This window comes from Lissotriton vulgaris, chromosome 4_1 (assembly GCF_964263255.1).
Source record: "Lissotriton vulgaris chromosome 4_1, aLisVul1.2, whole genome shotgun sequence".
In the NCBI taxonomy this organism is placed as follows: domain Eukaryota; kingdom Metazoa; phylum Chordata; class Amphibia; order Caudata; family Salamandridae; genus Lissotriton; species Lissotriton vulgaris.
This window is the reverse complement of record NC_141691.1, coordinates 831,110,898-831,131,284: the sequence shown is the minus strand read 5'-3', so window position 1 is coordinate 831,131,284 and position 20,387 is coordinate 831,110,898.

Here is a 20,387-nt window from a genome sequence, read left to right as displayed (position 1 = left end):
TCACACATCCATCCACCCTTTCATCCTTCCATCCATACGTCCATCCTTTACCTATCCACCCATCTATTCATCCACCCACCTTTTCACACATCCATCCACCCTTTCATCCTTCCATCCATACGTCCATCCTTTACCTATCCACCCATCTATTCATCCACCCACCTTTTCACACATCCATCCATCCATCATTCATCCATGCAACCTTTTACCCATCCATCCATACATCCATCCTTCATCCATCCACCCTTTCATCCTTCCATCCATACATCCACCATTTCACCTATCCATCCTTCATCCATCCACCCTTTCATTATTCCATCCATACATCCATCCACCCTTTCATCCATACATCCATCCTTCATCCACCCACCCTTTCATCCATCCATCCACCCATCATTCATCCCCCCACCTTTTCACACATCCATCCATGCATCCATCATTCATCCATGCAACCTTTTATCCACCCATACATCCATCCTTCATCCATCTACCTTTTTGTCCTTCCATCCATACATACATCCTTCATCCATCCACCCTTTCATCCATCCATCCTTCATCCATCCACCTACCCTTTCATCCATCCATCCATCCATCCACCCATCATTCATCCCCCACCTTTTCACACATCCATCCATACATACATCCTTCATCATCCACCCTTTCATCCATCCATCCACCCACCTTTTCACACATCCATCCATCCTTCATCCATCCATCCACCCTTTCATCTTTACATCCATCCACTCATCATTCATCCACCCACCCTTTCATCCATCCATCCACCCACCTTTTCACACATCCATCCATCCTTCATCCATCCACCCTTTCATCCATCCATCCTTCATCCATCCACCTACCCTTTCATCCATCCATCCATCCATCCACCCATCATTCATCCCCCACCTTTTCACACATCCATCCATACATACATCCTTCATCATCCACCCTTTCATCCATCCATCCACCCACCTTTTCACACATCCATCCATCCTTCATCCATCCATCCACCCTTTCATCTTTACATCCATCCACTCATCATTCATCCACCCACCTTTTCACACATCCATCCATTCATCCTTCATCCATCCATCTACCCTTTCATCTTTACATCCATCCACTCATCATTCACCCACCCACCTTTTCACACATCCATCTATTCATCCTTACATCCACCCATCCATCCTTCATCCTTCCTTCCATCCATCCATCCACCCACCCTTCATCCTTCCATCCACCCATACATCCATCCTTCATCCATCTACCTTTTTGTCCTTCCATCCATACATACATCCTTCATCCATCCACCCTTTCATCCATCCATCCTTCATCCATCCACCTACCCTTTCATCCATCCATCCATCCACCCCCATCCACCCATCATTCATCCCCCACCTTTTCACACATCCATCCATACATACATCCTTCATCCATCCACCCTTTCATCCATCCATCCACCCACCTTTTCACACATCCATCCATCCTTCATCCATCCATCCACCCACCCTTTCATCTTTAGATCCATCCACTCATCATTCATCCACCCACCCTTTCATCCATCCATCCACCTACCTTTTCACACATCCATCCATCCTTCATCCATCCATCCACTCTTTCATCTTTACATCCATCCACTCATCATTCACCCACCCACCCTTTCATCCATCCATCCACCCACCTTTTCACACATCCATCCATCCTTCATCCATCCATCCACCCTTTCATCTTTACATCCATCCACTCATCATTCATCCACCCACCTTTTCACACATCCATCCATTCATCCTTCATCCATCCATCTACCCTTTCATCTTTACATCCATCCACTCATCATTCATCCACCCACCTTTTCACACATCCATCTATTCATCCTTACATTCACCCATCCATCCTTCCTTCCATCCATCCATCCATCCACCCACCCTTCATCCTTCCATCCACACATACATTCATCCTTCATCCACCCACCTTTTCTGTGCCTCTCTCATGGTGGTGGGGGTCAGTATCTCTCTGTGTCTTCTTCCTTCTTCCTCTCTCATGGGAGGGCATCTCTGTACTTCCCTGCTTGGGGAGGGGGGGGGGGGCAGACAGGCTGTATAAACACCTCACGGTGAAGAACAGTTTCAGGCACATTTCTCCTGCACAGGCGCCAGGTATGTGGGACTTGAACCAATGACTGTAATGTCCTTCTGCTGTTTGCTATGTGTGTTTGTAAAGCGCTCTGATACCTACGGGTTAAGCTAGCGCTATATAAAACGTTAAAAATAAAAATAAACCCCACAGCTAAGTCCATTGATTGAACTCAAAGGGCTACAGCCTCCCCCCCCAGACACCCCCCCCCCCACTCCCCAGCACGTGTAAGTGAGCCCGGCTGAAACAGCTTCGGGACACACAGAAAGGCACACCGAGTACTTCACAGGTCTTCAGAAGACCTTTACTTGTTAATGAGGCGTGAATTAGGCCTCCACCGTGATCACCCGGCCTCAATCAGCCTGACGCCAGGAACTGCTGCACGCTCCAACAGAATCTGCGACCCCCTTCCCAGGACTCCACGACCCCCCTGGGGGTCGCGCCCCACAGATTGAAGACCTCTGCTGTAAGGTAACTTCATTTTTTATTCTATTTCATCGATCTTGATTTACAAGAGTGGGATGCAAAGCCAATGCAAGTATGCGCTTGACAAATATGCCTGAATGATGTCTCATTTGTAGAAAGAGAGTATTTAATTTGTATACATCACAAGGAACAATCATATTGACATTTCAGTGTGTGACGAACTTTGGAGAACCCCGTCCACTAATCAAAGGATATAACAGGCATTACCACAAATGCCTAGGAGTTGGAAAACACTGGTACAGTTCATAGCTTAAATGCCTTACAGGAAAGATCAGTGCCAATGCATGTCTCTCATTGCTATTGAAAGTATATAAGGTGCAGCTAACCTCAAACATCAACATAACCAGACTTCTTAGTTGTTCCAGTTCTCCCTCCCCACTGTACCCTTCCCAAAACTCTTTCCCCATCTGGCCACTCCAATCCTCTGGTGTATTCTATTCACAGAGTCAGTGCTGCCAGAAGGTGGACATTGGAGGGTACTTCTCCTGAGGAACTCAGCTCTGACACAATCATTAGCCCAATGGAAGTAAGTTCCTCCCTAGCAGTATTATCATAATGTCTTTAATCGAGGAAATATGCAAAATACCAGTCTCTGCCCAGAAAGAACTCACCGCAGCTCATTTAGAAACTGCATCGTTGGCTAGCCAAGTTGCTCAGCTGCAAGCTCAACTCAGGGCTAACTCCGTTCGTGCCACCATGACTTGTCTTGTTCCCCCTCCGCCTGTAGTATCAGTCACAGTCCCCTCACCTGTTCAATTGGCTCCCCCAGAACACTTCACTGGAAATCCCATGAAGGTTCAGACATTTCTCACTCAGGTACAACTACATTTTATGGTAAGACCTGCTTCTTTTCCTGATGCGCAGTTGAGAATAGTTTTCCTTATCTTGCATTATCTAGGTGGAGATGATGTCCAGTGGGTGGTTCGCCTAGTGAACACAGACAGTACACTTTTGTATAATTGGAGAACGTTCATAGCAGAATTCAAACAAATGTTTGATCAGCAAACTATTACCGGGTCAGCAGATTGGGAATTATTAGAATTAAAACAGGGAAACAAAGACCTTGTCACATATCTAACACAGTTTAATTGTTTGATTTTTTAGGCAAATTGTCCTGAGGAAAAAAGGGCACCAATATGCCATCAGGGCCTAAAAGAATAATTAAAAGATCTCATAGCTCAGTTGGATCCTCAACCATGAACCTATGACGAACTCATAGCATTGACCCTTTGACTAGGCCATAGACTGTCTGATCGTAAAGGTAGGTAAAAAAAGATCAGATTTTCGTACCTATGTAAGATCCAGTGATAAAGAAAAAACTGTTGGTCATGACTCAAGTGAGCCTATGGATATAGGTGGAATAAAGAAATCCCTTACCCTGGAGGGAAAGGAAGCAAGACGTAAATGAGGTCTCTGACTTTATTGCGTGTAAAAAGGACATTTCATTTGGGAATGTCCAATCGTCCAAATACCTCCAACAATCGTATCTCAAGTCTTCACATCCTAACGAAGCAATCGGGAAACAAATAAACTCAGGAAATGTAAATAAGGTATCTCGAAGCTGTAAAGAAAAACCTCCTATAACAAAGGAAACTTTACTAACTGATGAGTCAGTTGCCACTACAATAAAGTCATTAGTTCCACACTTAACCCTAAATGCTCAAATAATTCTAGAAAACCCATAAAAGAGGTAGAAAGGCGTTGTTAGATTCAGGGGCAACAGGTAATTTTATAACATGGACTATTGTATCAAACTAAAGATACCCATTGAGCAAAAAGAAAAACCAGAAAAAGTCAGAGCAGTAGATGGAACATTGCTCACTTCAGGTTTTGTCACCCATCATACCTGCCTAGTACTCCTAAAGTGTGTTGTAGGTACTGTCACACACCAAGAACACATCATATTCGATTTGATAGCAGCACCCCAATTTGGAATGATTATACCAATGCACTGGCTTATTCTTCAAAATCGTAACTTAAACTGGGGAAAACAAACCATTGCTTTATGAATCAGAATGGTGTCATCAAACATGTCTTTCCTACGACTCTTTCTGTGACCAAACTTTAACTCCTAGCGATTGCATAGCTGGTGCTAAAACTGAGCTCTTCGTAGAACTATATACAAAGATAATTGCCAATTCAGCAGACCAAGACACCCAGCTACCTCTATAACCTAAATACAAAGACGTCATAGATGTATTAAATGTCACCAGTGTGGAAACACTTCCACCACACTTCAATTACAATTGCCAAATTGATCTTGTGTTGGTTTAAAAAATTCCATGTAGTAGAATGTTTGCCCTTTTAGAACAAGAAAATCCATACCTGTGCGAAAACTAGGACAAATACTTACAGAATGGTTTCATTAGGCCTTCAAAATCTCTAGCTGCTCCACCTCTTTTCTTAGTACCAGAAGTGAATTGTGAATTAAGGCCTTGCATCGATTATAGGGCATTGAATAAGATCACGATAAAGAGCAAATATTCACTCCCACTCATCCCAGTCCTCACTGATCAGGTACGAACAGCTAACATCTAAACTAAGCTGGACCTCCATGGTGTGTACCACTTGGTACGTGTCAGGCCAGCTGATTAGTGGAAAACCACATTTAGAACAAGATATGGACTATTTTATTACTGCATCATTCCTTTTGATCTTTTGCAACAGCCTGCTGCGTTTCAATTTTTTATAAATGAAGTATTACAAGCCTATTTGGATAGATTTGTGATGGCATACATAGATGATATACTGATCTATTCCTCCTCCTATGAAAACATTTGGGCATGCTGGAACTGTTCTAACTACCTGACGCCAGCAAGACTTGTTCTGCAAGCCCTCAAAATGTGAATTTCATGTTACAATAGTGAAATTTCGCTAGTTCATTTTGACCCCAAAAGGCGTTAACATGGCAGAAAGGAAAGTACAAGCAAAAATAAAATGGCTGCAACCTCGGAATGTAAAAGACATTGAAGATTTATAGGATTTGTGATTTTTTTTTCATAGATTCATAGAGCACTTTGCTTCAAAATCTGCTCGTTTACCAAATTACTGCACAAGAGAATTTCCTTCCATTGGACAATAGAAACTGAATCTGCTTTTCAATCACTAAAGGAAGCCTTTGTAACAGCCCCTGTCTTACATCACCCAGATACCACACAACTTTTTCTTCTAGAAACAATTTGCGCTTGACAAATATGCCTGAATTATGTTTCATTTGTAGAAAGAGAACATTTAATTTGTATACATCACAAGGAACAATCATATCGACATGTCAATGTGTGATGAACTTTGGAGATACCCTGTCCACTAATCAAAGGATATAACCGGCATTACCACAAATGCCTAGGAGTTGGAAAACACTGGTACAGTTCATAGCTGAAATGTGTTACAGGAAAGATCAGTGCCAATGCATGTCTCTTATTGCTATTGAAAGTATATAAGGTGCAGCTAACCTCAAACATCAACATAAACAGACTTCTTAGTTGTTCCAGTTCTCCCTCCCCACAGTATCCTTCCCAAAACCCTTCCCCATCCGGCAACTCCAATCCCCTGGTGTATTCTATTCACATAGTCGGTGCTGCCAGAAGGTTGTCATTGGAGGGTACTCCTCCTGAGGAACTCAGCTCTGACACAATCATTAGCCCCACAGAAATAAGTTTCTCCCAAGCAGTATCATCACAATGTCTTCCATTGAGGATGTATGTAAAATACCAGCCTCTGTCCAGAAGGAGCTCACCGCAGCTCATTTAAAGACTTCAGCATTGGCTAGCCAAGTTACTCAGCTACAAGCTCAACTAGGGGCTAACTCAGTTCATACCACCATGACTCGTCTTGTTCCCCCTCCGCCTGTTGTATCAGTCACGGTCCCCTCACCTGTTTCATTGGCTCCCTCAGAACACTTCACTGGAAATCCCGTGAAGGTTCAGACATTCCTCTCTCAGGTACAACTACATTGTATGGTAAGACCTGCTTATTTTCCTGATGCGCAGTTAAGAATAGCTTTCCTTATCTCGTATTATCTAAGTGGAGATGCTGGCCAGTGGGTAGTTCGCCTAGTGAACACAGACAGTACTCTTTTGTATAACTAGAGAACAATCATAGCAGAATTTGAACAAATGTTTCATCATCAAACTATTACCGGGTCAGCAGATTGGGAATTATTAGAATTAAGACAGGGAAACAAAGACCTTGTCACATCTTACACAGTTTAATCGTTTCATTTTTTAGACAAATTGTCCTGAGGAAAAAAGGGCAGCAATATACCATCAGGGCCTAAGAGAATCATTAAAAGATCTCATAGCTCAGTTGGATCCTCAACCATGAACCTGTGAAGAACTCATAGCATTGACCCTTTGAGTAGGCCATAGATTGTCTGATCGTAAAGGTAGGTAAAAAAAGACCAGCTTTTTGTACCTATGTAAGATCCAGTGATAAAAAAAAACAGTTGGTCATGACTCAAGAGTGCCTATAGATATAGGTAGAATAAAGAAATCCCTTACTCTGGAGGGAAAGGAAGCAAGATGTAAATGAGGTCTCTGTCTTTATTGCGGGGAAAAAAGGACATTTCATTTGGGAATGTCCAATCGTCCAAATACCTCCAACAATTGTATCCCAACTCTACACATCCCGACGAAGGAATCGGGAAACAAATAAACTCGGGCAATGTTAACGAGGTATCTCGGAGCTGTAAAGAAAAACCTCCTATAACAAAGGAAACTTTACTATCTGATGAGACAGTTGCCACTACATTAAAGTAATCAGTTCCACACTGAACCCTAAATGCTCAAGTACTTTTAGATAACCCATAAAAGAGGTAGAACGGCGTTGTCTTAATGTTATATTCAGGGGCAACAGACAATTTTATAGACATGGACTATTGTACCATACTAAAGATACCCATTGAGCACAAAGAAAAACAAGAAACAGTCAGAGCAGTAGATGGAACATTGCTCACTTCAGGTTTTGTCACCCATCATACCTGCCTAGTACTCCTTAAGTGTGTTATAGGTACTGTCACACACCAAAAACACATCAGATTCGATTTGATAACAGCACCCCAAATTGGAATGATTCTAGCAATGCCCTAGCTTATTCTTCATAATCCTAACATAAACTGGGGGCAAAGATCCATAGCTTTATGTATCAGCATGGTGTCATCAAACATGTCTTTCCTACGACTCCTTCTGTGACCAAACTTTAACTCCTAGCTATTGCATAGCTGGTGCTAAAACTGAGCTCTTTGTAAAACTATATAGAAAGATAATTGCCAATTCAGCAGACCAAGACACCCAGCTACCTCTATAACTTAAATACAAAGACCTCATAGATGTTTTAATGTCACCAGTGTGGAAACACTTCCACCACACTGCAATTACAATTGCCAAATCGATATTTTGTTGGGTTAAAAAATTCCATGTAGTAGAATGTATGACCCCACAGAACAAGAAAATCCATACCTGTGCGAACACTTGGACAAATACTTACAGAATGGTTTCATTAGGCCTTCAAAATCTCTAACTGTTTCACATCTTTTCTTTGTACCAGAAGTGAATAGTGAATTAAGGCCTTGCATCGAAAATAGGGCATTGAATAACATCACCATAAAGAACAAATCTAAGCTGGACCTCCATGGTGTGTAACACTTGGTACGTGTCAGGCCAGCTGATGAGTGGAAAACCGCATTTAGAACAAGATATGGCCTATTTTAATACTGGATTATACCTTTTGATCTTTGCAAAACCCCTGCTGCATTTCCATTTTTTATAAATGATGTGTTACAAGCCTATTTGGATAGATTTGTGATCGCATACATAGATGATATTCTGATCTATTCCTCCTCCTAGGAAAAACATTTGGGCATGCTCAAACTGTTCTAACTACCTTACGCCAGCAAGGCTTGTTCTGCAAGCTCTCAAAATATGAATTTCATGTTACACAAGTGAAATTTTGCTGCTCATTTTGACCCCAAAAGACATTAACATGGCAGAACAGAAAGTTCCAGCAATAAAAAGATGGCTGCAACCTCGGAATGTAAAAGACACTAAAGATTTAAAGGATTTGTGATTTTTTTCGTAGATTCATAGAGAACTTCTCTTCAAAATCTGGTCCTTTACCAAATTACTGCGTAAGAGAATTTCCACCAGTGGACAACAGAAACTGAATCTGCTTTCCAATCACTAAAGGATGCCTTGGTAATAGACCCTGTCTTACATCACCCAGATACCACACAAACATTTAATGTAGAAACATACACTTCGGATACTGCTACAGGTGCCATCCTGTCGCAAAGAGATGTAGACAAAGGTCAACTCCACCCAGTGGCCGATCTTTTAAAAAAATTAGTCCTCCAGCAGTAAATTATACGATTGCGGAAAAAGAACTACTCACAATATGTTTATCTTTTAAGGAATTTGATATTGTCATAACCTTTCGCCCAGGAAGCCAATATACCAAGGCAGATGCTCTGTCACTACAAGATCCATCAACAGCAAACACAGATTTAAAGCCAGCAGCCATGATACATCCTAGCCAAATCATAGGAGCACCTACAACAGAAACGTTTTTAGCTGAAGCATGAAAATCAATCACTGCCACTAGAATGAAACACTGACAACAATGTAACCAAGCAAGACACATTCAAGAAGGATTACCCTTTCAAGAATCAGATCTGTATGTTCCTTGGAAAAAACTGGTAACAAAAAGTATTACAATAGTGTGATAATGATGTCAAAGCAGGACTTCTGGGTCAAACCCACACACTTGAGTTAATTCACAGATATTTTTGTTGACCAAGTTGGAGAAAATACACCATGCAATATGTATTCAATTTCTAGATTGCTACATTTGCAACAGAGCCAAAGCTGACACACACAAAAAAAGTGGTTTGTTGCATCCACTCCCTTCTCCCCAGCAAGTATGGGAAGACATATCACTTGATCTCATCACAGCTCTTCCTGTAGATCAAGGAAAAGTTTCTATCTTGGTGATAGTAGATCACTTATCAAAAATGGCAGACTTTGTAGCATGTTCTGGTGTTCCAACAGCATCCAACACAGTTAATCTTCTCCTAATACATGTGGTTCGACTTCATGGTCCGATAGAGACACGCAGTTTACATCCAAATACTAGAAGGCCTGGTGTGCTGTATTACAAATTCAGAACCATTTATCAACAAACTTCCATCAAAAGACCAATAGACAAACCAAAAGAGTTATCCAAGATATAAACAACACTTTACGCTGTTATTTTTCAGACTCACTAGGATCATGCCTCTATGGGCAGCGGCATTTGTGTACTATAATCTGCAACATTCGTCCATTCATATGTCACCATTCTTTGCTAACTATGGTCATCATCCTCGCTATTTACCATTTCTATTACCTCAAAGACATAAAAACCTACCAATACCATCTCAAACCTTACAAAAACTGCCGACTCTAGCAAACACATTACGATTTAATGAATAGAATGAAGCCAAACAACATAAGAGTTTTGCAGATTGAAAAAGACAACCTGCTCCTGTTTTCCATCCTGGAGACAAAGTATGGCTTTCAACTAAACATGTAAGACTTAAATATCATAATTGCGTTGAACCCAAATATATTTGACCTTTTCCAGCCAAAAAAAGTATCAATCCAGTTGCCATAAAATTATTACATTGTACTATGAAAATACACCCAAATGTTTTGTTCCTCACTGTTGAAGCTTGCATCCAACAAAGCCTGTTTCCAACTTCCACCGGTAATGGTTGGCGACCAACCAGAATATGAGGTACGACAATCAATGCCGCAAAGGTAAATAGTGGTACCTCATTTCATGGAAAGGTTATGGTCCTGAGGAGCCATTTTCAGGGCTACATGCTTTGCTTAGTGTAGAGCAAGAATATCAATGGCAAAATATCGACATTCATAAATATCGAGGTAAGAATATCGTTGGTGTTAAATATTGATGTAATTACTATCTATGTAAAAAATATCGATTTGTTAGTTGTGTAAAAATATTGAGAGTGTTAAATATCGATGTTAAAAACATATATGGAAAAATATTGATGTCTGTAATATCGATGTGATGCTTATGATGCAACTTTTTATTTAGTTGTTCAATAGTTATTTTATGTTATTTTTTCAAATTTCTAATGTTCGTACGGAAAGAATAAATGTGAAATATTTTAATGTTTCTAATTTTCATAATAATTTTAGGAGCGGGATGTTGGGGTTATAGGGGATAAGGGTGGGTAGTAATATAAAAATTGTATTTTAAACTTATTACATTCAATAAATCTGTATATATTTTAGGAGTGGGATGTTGGGTTTATAGGGGATAAGGGTGGGTAGTAATTGAAAACTTTGTATTAAAAATATTAAATATTTTAAATTTGTATATATTTTAGGAGTGGAATGTTGGGTTTATAGTGGATCAGGGTTAGGTAGTAATTTAAAAGTGTAGCACAATTTTAATATTAACAATTTACATTTAGAAAAAAATTTAATTTTAAATTTAACATGTATCATTTAAAATTAGAATTGATACATTTTGCAAAATTACGTTTTTAAATTAAAAATGATAATTTGTGATTATAAATACATCAAATCTATACATTGTGTTTAATAAATATAAATATGTATTTTTTTTTAAACTATCAAATATTGAAAATTCTCTAAATTAATTAATTGTATATTTGAATGTTACACATGTATTTATAAAATATATGAAAATAATATATTTTTTAGATGTTAAAATATATTATTTACATTTTAAAGATAATTTGTTAAAAATCCTAATGTAAATGTAGATAAATATATATTTATAATATTTAAATTATATTTGGAAATGTTTTGTAATTATTATAATTTTATAATATTTATCTAATTAATAATGAAATAGTATAATGTAAAAAAAGAATTTATTGATATTTCACATTTGTAAAAATACTAATAATAAGAAAGAATTTTGGAATTTTTTATCAATTAAGTTTTTTTATTTTGAAATGTAGAAAGAAAATTTCTAGTAGTGTGTTATATATAGTTTTACAGATACATATTTATTTATACTGTAAATGAAAGGGTGGATATCAAATACTTATAGTTTATAGTTGATATGTAGGGGCTGATTACAATGGCGGGCAGATCGCCCCCGCCGGGCCGGCGGGGGCGATCTGCCCGCCATCCAGATAACAAAGACCCCTGCCATATTATGATGGCTGGGGGGCCCCAGTGGACGGAAAGACTGTCCGCCGCTTTTCTGCCGGTTGACTCGTGATTCCTGCCATTAGCAACACATATATTTACCAATGAATAAACACCTAGGGGATCCTTAGGATGGCGGGCGGACTTTGTCTGCCCGCCACCCTATCGGGTAACAGGCCGCCCGCCATAAGGGCGGGGGTCCTGTGAGGGCAATTAGGATGCATCTGTCACAGTGGGGGGCACATCCTGCATTCCTGTCATTGTGGCGGGCGGTTGTCCACTTCCATGCACAACATGGCAGGCACCGTGCGGTGCCTGCCATGTTGTGCATGGAACTGCTGGGGGGTACCATAGGTACCCCCATGTGCACCCTCCACCCCCAGAGTCCCTGGTGGCCCGCAACGGGTGTCCAATGTCAAACACCGCATGCCACAGAAAGGCATGTCCCCGCCTGCATAGTAATATGGAAGGCAGTGTCTAACAGGCACCGCTACCATATTAAACCCTTTTCTGCCTGTCAACTCGTTGACCAGGCAGAAAAGTGGCGGACGGTCTTTCTGTCCGCACCCGTCGCCACCGACATGGCGGGGGGGAATTGGGTGGCGGGTGGGGTCAGATCACGAATCCAATGATGAATAAAGCACCAACTTTTTTTCTTGATTTTTTAATACTTCTCTGAAAGACCAATTGCATTCTAATGGTCACTTGTGGCAACAGTTCTCTAAACTAGAAAGATAAGAATTTAGGCCCTATCTCCTGTATTCAGCAAAATTGTAACACGATTGCTTAGCAAGGGCATCTTGGAACACAAGGAAAGTTACACCCAATGAACCAAGATGGCCATGGGCATCTCCAAAATTGGTTCAAAGATGCTTTACATTTTGCCAGTAGCAAATGGTGGGACTAGTTAGTGTTTTTTGAACAGCGCATGACCATATGTCCTTCAGACCTATTCAATGACACAGAGTTCCGGGTCAAACGCAGGCCTGTCAGACGGAGCAAAAGGGGCTCAACCACACTAAGCCCACTCTGTTAAGAGAAAAAAAAAATGTCGGGTTCCAATAACGAGTCTTCTTTGCAATAAAGAACAGCGCAACTTCTTTGCAATAAAGAAAGGCCTTTTATTTACCTTACTCCCTACCACTCTGTGTGTCACATTTAAGGTTATCTTATGACTCAGATATACACGTTTACCAAAAATATACTCCTGTTGGTGATGTCATTTTGTCCTTCGTCTTAACTCGATCCCTTTGCCGGAAATATCTTGTTCCCAAAGATCACTCAAAACAGAACATCCTTCTGTTGATTTTTCCCGTTCTATTAATCAGAATGTTTTCTCAAACTTCCTTGCCCTCTATTGAAGGGTCATGTTGACCTAGGTCATACCGCTGAGCTGTCATTTGCGCATTTCGGAACCTCATCCTTGTGTAAAAGCAAAAAAACACAAGCTATTTTAGATAACTTTCAACGTGTGCTTTCATTTGTGTACAGCAGTGCAAAAGAGAGATAAGTCAATTCAATTTAAACATAACCTTTAGAACAAGCATTACGTATGAATGGCGACTATTTGCACTTATTCGTATCTTGGAGCAGCACTCGTTTCACGATCATATGTTACCACATGAAACGCCCATCTGCTGAATTCTCCTATTGTAAAGATCAGAACTGTAGCATACTGGTGGCTGAACGCCTCATTTTAATTTCCTAGCAACCTATTTTTCTTGAGTTCATGAACTCCAGCTAACCTATTAGATTGATGCAGGAGTGTTTGAAAGCACAGTACATCTTGGTTTCCTCACATGGCTTCCTTAGCATGTTGCTCATTAACTGGTTCTCCACAGTGACGCAAATAGAATACTCAATTATGTGCATATATGGCAATTAAATGTAGCTCAACCGACAATTTACTTATTTAATTAAATGGACAGTTTTAATGCTGCAATTTTTGACGTACTTGTCCCAAATACAAATGTCACAATGTACACACATATTACATGTTTAGATAATTTTATTGAAAAAATGCAGAGGTTTAAAACGCAATATTTCGTAGTTGCCTGTGAAATATGGGTTTTAATGTCGTAATACCTGCCCCTAAGGCTCTCTGCTGAGCTTTACATTATCAGGTTTCTTAAGATTATGTGGCAAGATAATCTTATTAGGCATCAATGTTATCTAAATTATGTGGCAAAAGGGACAAAGTATGTGGCACTCTCGCTGAAAGTATTATTTACATCCATTTGAGCTGGAAACAACTTTTTATGTGAAATCTCCAAATTAAATGGTACATTACGTGGCAAATATGGTAAATCCATAATTGTTTGACCAATGCTTCACCACAGAATTGCAAAAAGCAACTGGCTTTCATCATTGTTCACTGTTTTATTAACAATTTATTCATGAGGGTAAACCTAAACATTCTAATTGCAATAAATGCCCATTGTTAGCTAAACTTGAATACAAAAATGTATATAACTAATTACCCCCAAATATTCATGTAACTTAAGAAAGTACGAGGAAACAGGTAATATGGGCCTTCAGCCTTGTGCTTTAGGAAGTCGGCAGAACCCCTCAATGGACCATATTTATTTATCTATCTATCTATCTATCTATCTATCTATCTATCTATCTATCTATCTATCTATCTATCTATCTGTCTGTCTGTCTATCTATCTATCTATCTATCTATCTATCTATCTATCTATCTATCTATCTATCTATCTATCTATCTATCTATCTATCTGTCTGTCTGTCTGTCTATCTATCTATCTATCTATCTATCTATCTATCTATCTATCTATCTATCTATCTATCTATCTATCTATCTATCTATCTATCTATCTGTCTGTCTATCTATCTATCTATCTATCTATCTATCTATCTATCTATCTATCTATCTATCTATCTATCTATCATAGTGACTTGCCATACATATATTGTAAAGTGAATAACTATCAGTTACTAAAATATTATGGTAAAAAATATGGTGCAAAATATTTACATTGTATTGGTATGTATATTCATTCAATTCTAGGTAACAATATTTTAAAATGGAGATAAAAGGTACATTATTTGTAAATAAACAATTCATTATATAAACCTCCGATTTGCCTCTAGAGAGCCCGACCTTCACGGGGCAGCCAGTACATCAGGACGAGGCATCCTGAATACAGCCAACTACTCTCCTTATATGTTCAGAATATATATAAATGGATAGTCCAAAATGACGATTTTTTTAAAAAAGGGTCCTGATAGGAGAAAAATGACTAGACCCACTACAGGGTATTTCGCGCATAGCTCCAAGATTTTACCCACTTAAAAATGGGTATCATAATAGACCCTCTAGAGGTTGTTATGTAGAGAGTTCCAAAATGTTACCCAATTAATAATATTTCATAATAATGTGTGAACACATGTATTATAAATTGAACAATCTGGTATCAGATATTAATGGATATACTCAAATCCAAAATGAGAAATGTTCTTATGAACTTCAATTTATTACGTTATAACTTTAACCCACTAGAGGGTGTTAACTGCAAGGTTTATTATGTAATCTTTTCAATGCACATGATTTTATGATTTTATTTACTAATAAATCCACTGTAATTTGTGTTTACATTTCTACAAGGGCTGGCTGAGTCCTGATGAGTAGCACCATTCTCGGCGTATGCGCACACATGAGAAGGTTGAAAAACCTGAACTATTCAAATCCTTCAGCACTGCACCCCACGATAATTACAGCTTGCAGTTATCTATTCCGAACCTACTTAAGGTGATAATGTTGCTAATGAAGAATAGACACTGAGCTTACTAAAAGTTGTTATTGTGCCTCTTATTTTAGACCTCAAGTCCCACAATGCAGAGCACAAGCAAGGTACGTCGTGATGGCAAGCTGCGTAATAAAAAGGTGTGGCAACAATGAAACAGGAGACTTCAGTGCTGTTCTGTGAAGCCCAGGAAGAAGAGGCGCCATAGCCACGAAGCGCGTCGGCTCTTTCACATGAATGTGGAGCAGTTTTTGCAAGCTACGAGGTGACAGCTCGGATGGGGTGCAGCTGAGTGACCTCATCAAAGCGTGAAGGCGCAATTTGTATTTACATATATATATATACATATATATATATTACCTACTGGCGGTCGCCAGTAGGTAGTTATAGTTAGGATTGTTTGCCATAGGAAATCCGCAACATTCTATTGGGAATAACTTTGGCGCCGGTTGAGGAATCTGCCTGTTTTTGTCCTTAAATTTGCCTCGCTGCGCTCCGCTCCTTCCCTGAAAGTTTGGGGGGGATTTGTCAAGCAGGGGCTGAGATAAAAGGGGGGTCTCAAATGTGTTTTCCCCATGTTAATTTCCATAGGGCGGTTGGACTCACTTTTAGCCCGAACGGCTGAATGGATTTCCACAAAACTTGGCAAAATTGTAGGGACTGGTAGCCCGATGTGCCTTTGCTATGTCTCAAGATATGTGCGCTAGTGGATTTTGAGTAATTTAGGTTAAAAAAAATATATATCTCTATAAGTGCTCCCCGGTACGCGCACCGGGGCGCGCTCCAGCGTGCTACGCGAGTTCGCGAGCGGAAAGCAGATTGGCTCTCGGGTGTCTATCAACATTCCAAACAGTCTGGAGCGGCCGCCATCTTGTGTCTCGGTAGGATCGAGACACAAGAGGTGGCAAAAACAAAGGGGGAAATGACCAAAAGGGGGCAGGGTAGACCTCCCTGACCCCCTAGGTTTGATGTGGGGGCCATAAAAGGGCCCCGCGGGGCATACATTTTTTTTTATTTTTTTCGATTTGCGCGGAGGAGCGCCCGATACGCGCACCGCGGAGCGTACCGGGGAGCGTACCATGGGGAAAAAGAATGACAGAGTTTTTAAAAAATGTAGCATTTTTTTATAAATTGGAGGTAGTTCTAAAAAGAACTGTTGTTTTATTCTTTTTGTTATTTTATATTTTCTTTATTGTTTTTTGGAACATTTTTTACTTTTTTTGGCTTTTATGAACAATTTTAAAAAAAAAATTGTAATTTTTATGGGACAAACAAAAAAACAGGGAATTGTAAACGGCTCAACTGGAACAAAAAAAACAGGAAAAAATTAAGGTTTGTTTTTGCACTTATGGTTGTCTCCAGCACGGTTAATCAGTTTAATACTTTGCTCTCCATAGCAAATTGTAGTCCCGCAAAATTTACAAACTATTTTAAAATCTCCAAACTCGGGTTGGATATTTGGGACCATCTCCCTTGTCTCTGGACCCGATGGAGTGGGTTGTTTACTTTGGGAGGTGCTGGGAGAAGATTGGGGAGGGTTTCTGGTCAGTTCTCTGACCTCTGCCGCAGCATAGTTGTTTGGGCGCCGGCGTTGCATGTGGCGAATCATAGTATTGTTGCCAAAAGAATACTTTTTGGCAGGTTCCCCCTGGAAAGTACAGTGCCACAGATCAGACATGTAACTTTTGGAGCATTAACTTTCTTTAGGCCCCTTGGGATTTTAAAAAACTCCCAGACAATGTGTTCCTTTGGCTTATAGGGGGTATTATCTTCAGGCAGGAACCACCTCTTCTCCTCCTCCTCCTCTTCTTCTTCTCCACCACTGTGGTGATGTGGTGGTCCTTGTGGTGGTGGTGGTGGTGGTGGTTGAGATGCTCCTGCTACTGTAGCCATTTCTCAGTACAAATAGAAAAAAACATAGGTTTCACACCAGTTATAGTTAGGAATTAGCATTTAAAAAACCTATTAAATTCACTGAAAAAACCATAAGTTTGACACCAGTTATAGTTAGCTGGAAATTTTACTGACATAAAACCATTGAAATTCCCACGTTATAGTTAGGTGGACTCACTATAACTTGCGCGCCTGCAAAGCACTGCTGATGATGTCACATATTACATCACTCATGACATGGTCAGTGACATCACTCATGACATCACTGATGACACCATCCTTGTGACAGAGTGGCAGACCTTCTTTCAGTGTAATGTAACCCTTAAAACACATATTCAAAAATAGAAAATAAAATGTTCAAAGAAATTGAGATACCCATATAAGTTACAACAACCAATTCAGTAATATCACCATCTCTATACACATCCACTCATTCACCAACAGTTCTATATACTCACTCATACATATATTCACTCATCATATGTAGTGAAACACCTATACATCCTGTTACACACCGACAGTCTTCCAAAAGTTACTCACACACATAATCACACAGGCAAATAAACTATTGAACATCCATTTATTTGCATATACAGCTCTACACACACTACTACCTTACGTCTAAGGAAACTTACACATACTTACTCTCTTAAACAATCACTTATAGAAACACATACTTATTTAAACAAGAACTCTTTCAATCTCTCACTCTCTCATATACTCACTTATATACATCAATACTCACATATACTAGATTAAAACATATGTAGTTACGGATAAAGACACTAGTGAGACAGTCATTCACTCACTAACACAAACATATACACACTCATCCACCCATACAGTTCTGCACATATGCTGTCTTCAAAACACATACAAACATTGAGTCAGTCATTGATGCATCTATGTGCTAAGTAACACCCCCACCAAACCATACAGACACTCATACTGATACTAAAAAAATCTAATAACCCATATACACACACATGTAACTACTCACCAACCCATGCAGCCACTTATACACAAAGTGAAACACTGATACAAACATTTAAATATTTAAACAATACTCGCTAATATATGTATTCACTAAGATACACTTAATAAGCCAGTTAACCAATCAATTTTTTTTAAAAAAACATCCATTAAGACACTTATTTAAACATTTATTCTTCCATCGACCTTTACATATACATGTATAAAACATATTTATTTTTCAGAAAGACACACATTCACTGGATGGTGTCATCAGTGATGTCATGAGTAATGTCACTGACCATGTCATGAGTGATGTAATATGTGACGTCATCAGCAGTGCATTGCAGGCGCGCAAGTTATAGTGAGTCCAACTAACTATAACGCGGGAATTTCAATGGTTTTATGTCAGTAAAATTTCCAGATAACTATAACTGGTGTCAAACCTATGGTTTTTTCAGTGAATATATATATATATATATATATGCACCAACGATCTTCACCACCTCCGAAAAATGGCGAAATGAAGACACGGACCCCAGTCTGTCGGCAAGGTAGATTTTATTGTTGACCTTTCAACGGGCGACGCGTTCCGAGCAACAAGTGCTCTTGTTCACACACTGGGGTCCCCACAGTCCTGGGGCTCGCTGGGGTCCCCGCAGTACCGGGGGTTTACTCATATTTCGAGGGGTGTTGCGCAGCCCCTCCCCTGGAGCCCTCCATGTGCTTATAACTTTGGCGTCGTTTGAGTAATGTTTATGACATTTTCCAAAAAGTTTCTCTATTTTGATCAGCTCCTATCTTGAAAGTTTAGGGGTGATTGCTGAAGTGGAGGTTTAGGAAAAAGGGGGCGTTCCAAAACGTGTTTTCCCAATGCATTTTCCATATGAAACTTTAGACAAGGCTACAGGTGAAACTGCTGAATGGAATTATGCCAATTTTGGCAGAGAGAAATCCCTTGGTCCAGAAAGAGCGCTTTTGTAGAAATGGTGTAAATCCGTTCAGTAGTGTTTTGAGATATTAAAGGAAAAAAATATATATATATCTGGATGGTTCCTAACTGCCGAGCACAAGTTTACCTCTGATTGGCTGCTAACACTGCAAACCAGGAAGTTTTAGCAGCCATCTTGCTCCTCGCATCCAGTGGAAATATAAAAGAAAGGTTCCAGGGGCAATTTAGTATAGCGTAGCTCTGTGTAATGATAATTTTGACGCAGTAAAGGTTTAAGATTTATGAACAGTAAAGGAAAAACAGGTAAGCGCCAGGCAGCATGACTTCCACTCTAGGACACCAGTTGGAAGATAACCCTTTCACGCTCCCTGTGCCCAACATCACCACTTTGCAGCTATGCCTTTAGAAGCCAGTCCGTGGACGCGCAGCTCTCTACCTTTGCGAACTAGTACGTTGCTGTACCTCTACCTCTGCGAGCTACTACGCTGCTGTTCCATTGGGAGCAGACGGCTCATAGTTCTGCTTCTGTGAGTCGAGCTCACAGGCCGCACTTGTCCCTCTGCCAGCCTTGGTGCGAACTGTTCATAAGTCACACTATATGAGCATTGAAAAGCCATTTTGTGATTCAGTCCATCAGCTGGCATCTGTCCGAGGCATTTCTAAAAACATACTGGACCTCTTTCTGTGAGAGATACCCCTTTCATGCTGTGCTTCACCACATTAGCAGGTAACCCACCCTCTTCCCACATCACCAGCATACCCCCAACAACCTTCTTGAGCCCAGAAGTGTCCCTCTGCCAACCATTAATAAGAAGAGGTTGGACAAATAAGAATCTTAGTCATGTATAGATTTACATATTAAAAAAATTATTTTACACAAAACAACAACAAATAAAACTATGTACAGCCGTGGCGTTTCGCTGCTGGTCCATATGTGAATCACAGCCTGCAAGACAAAAAAAAAGATAAGATGGTGCGTCATGTGTCCAGCAAAGGAGATAGACA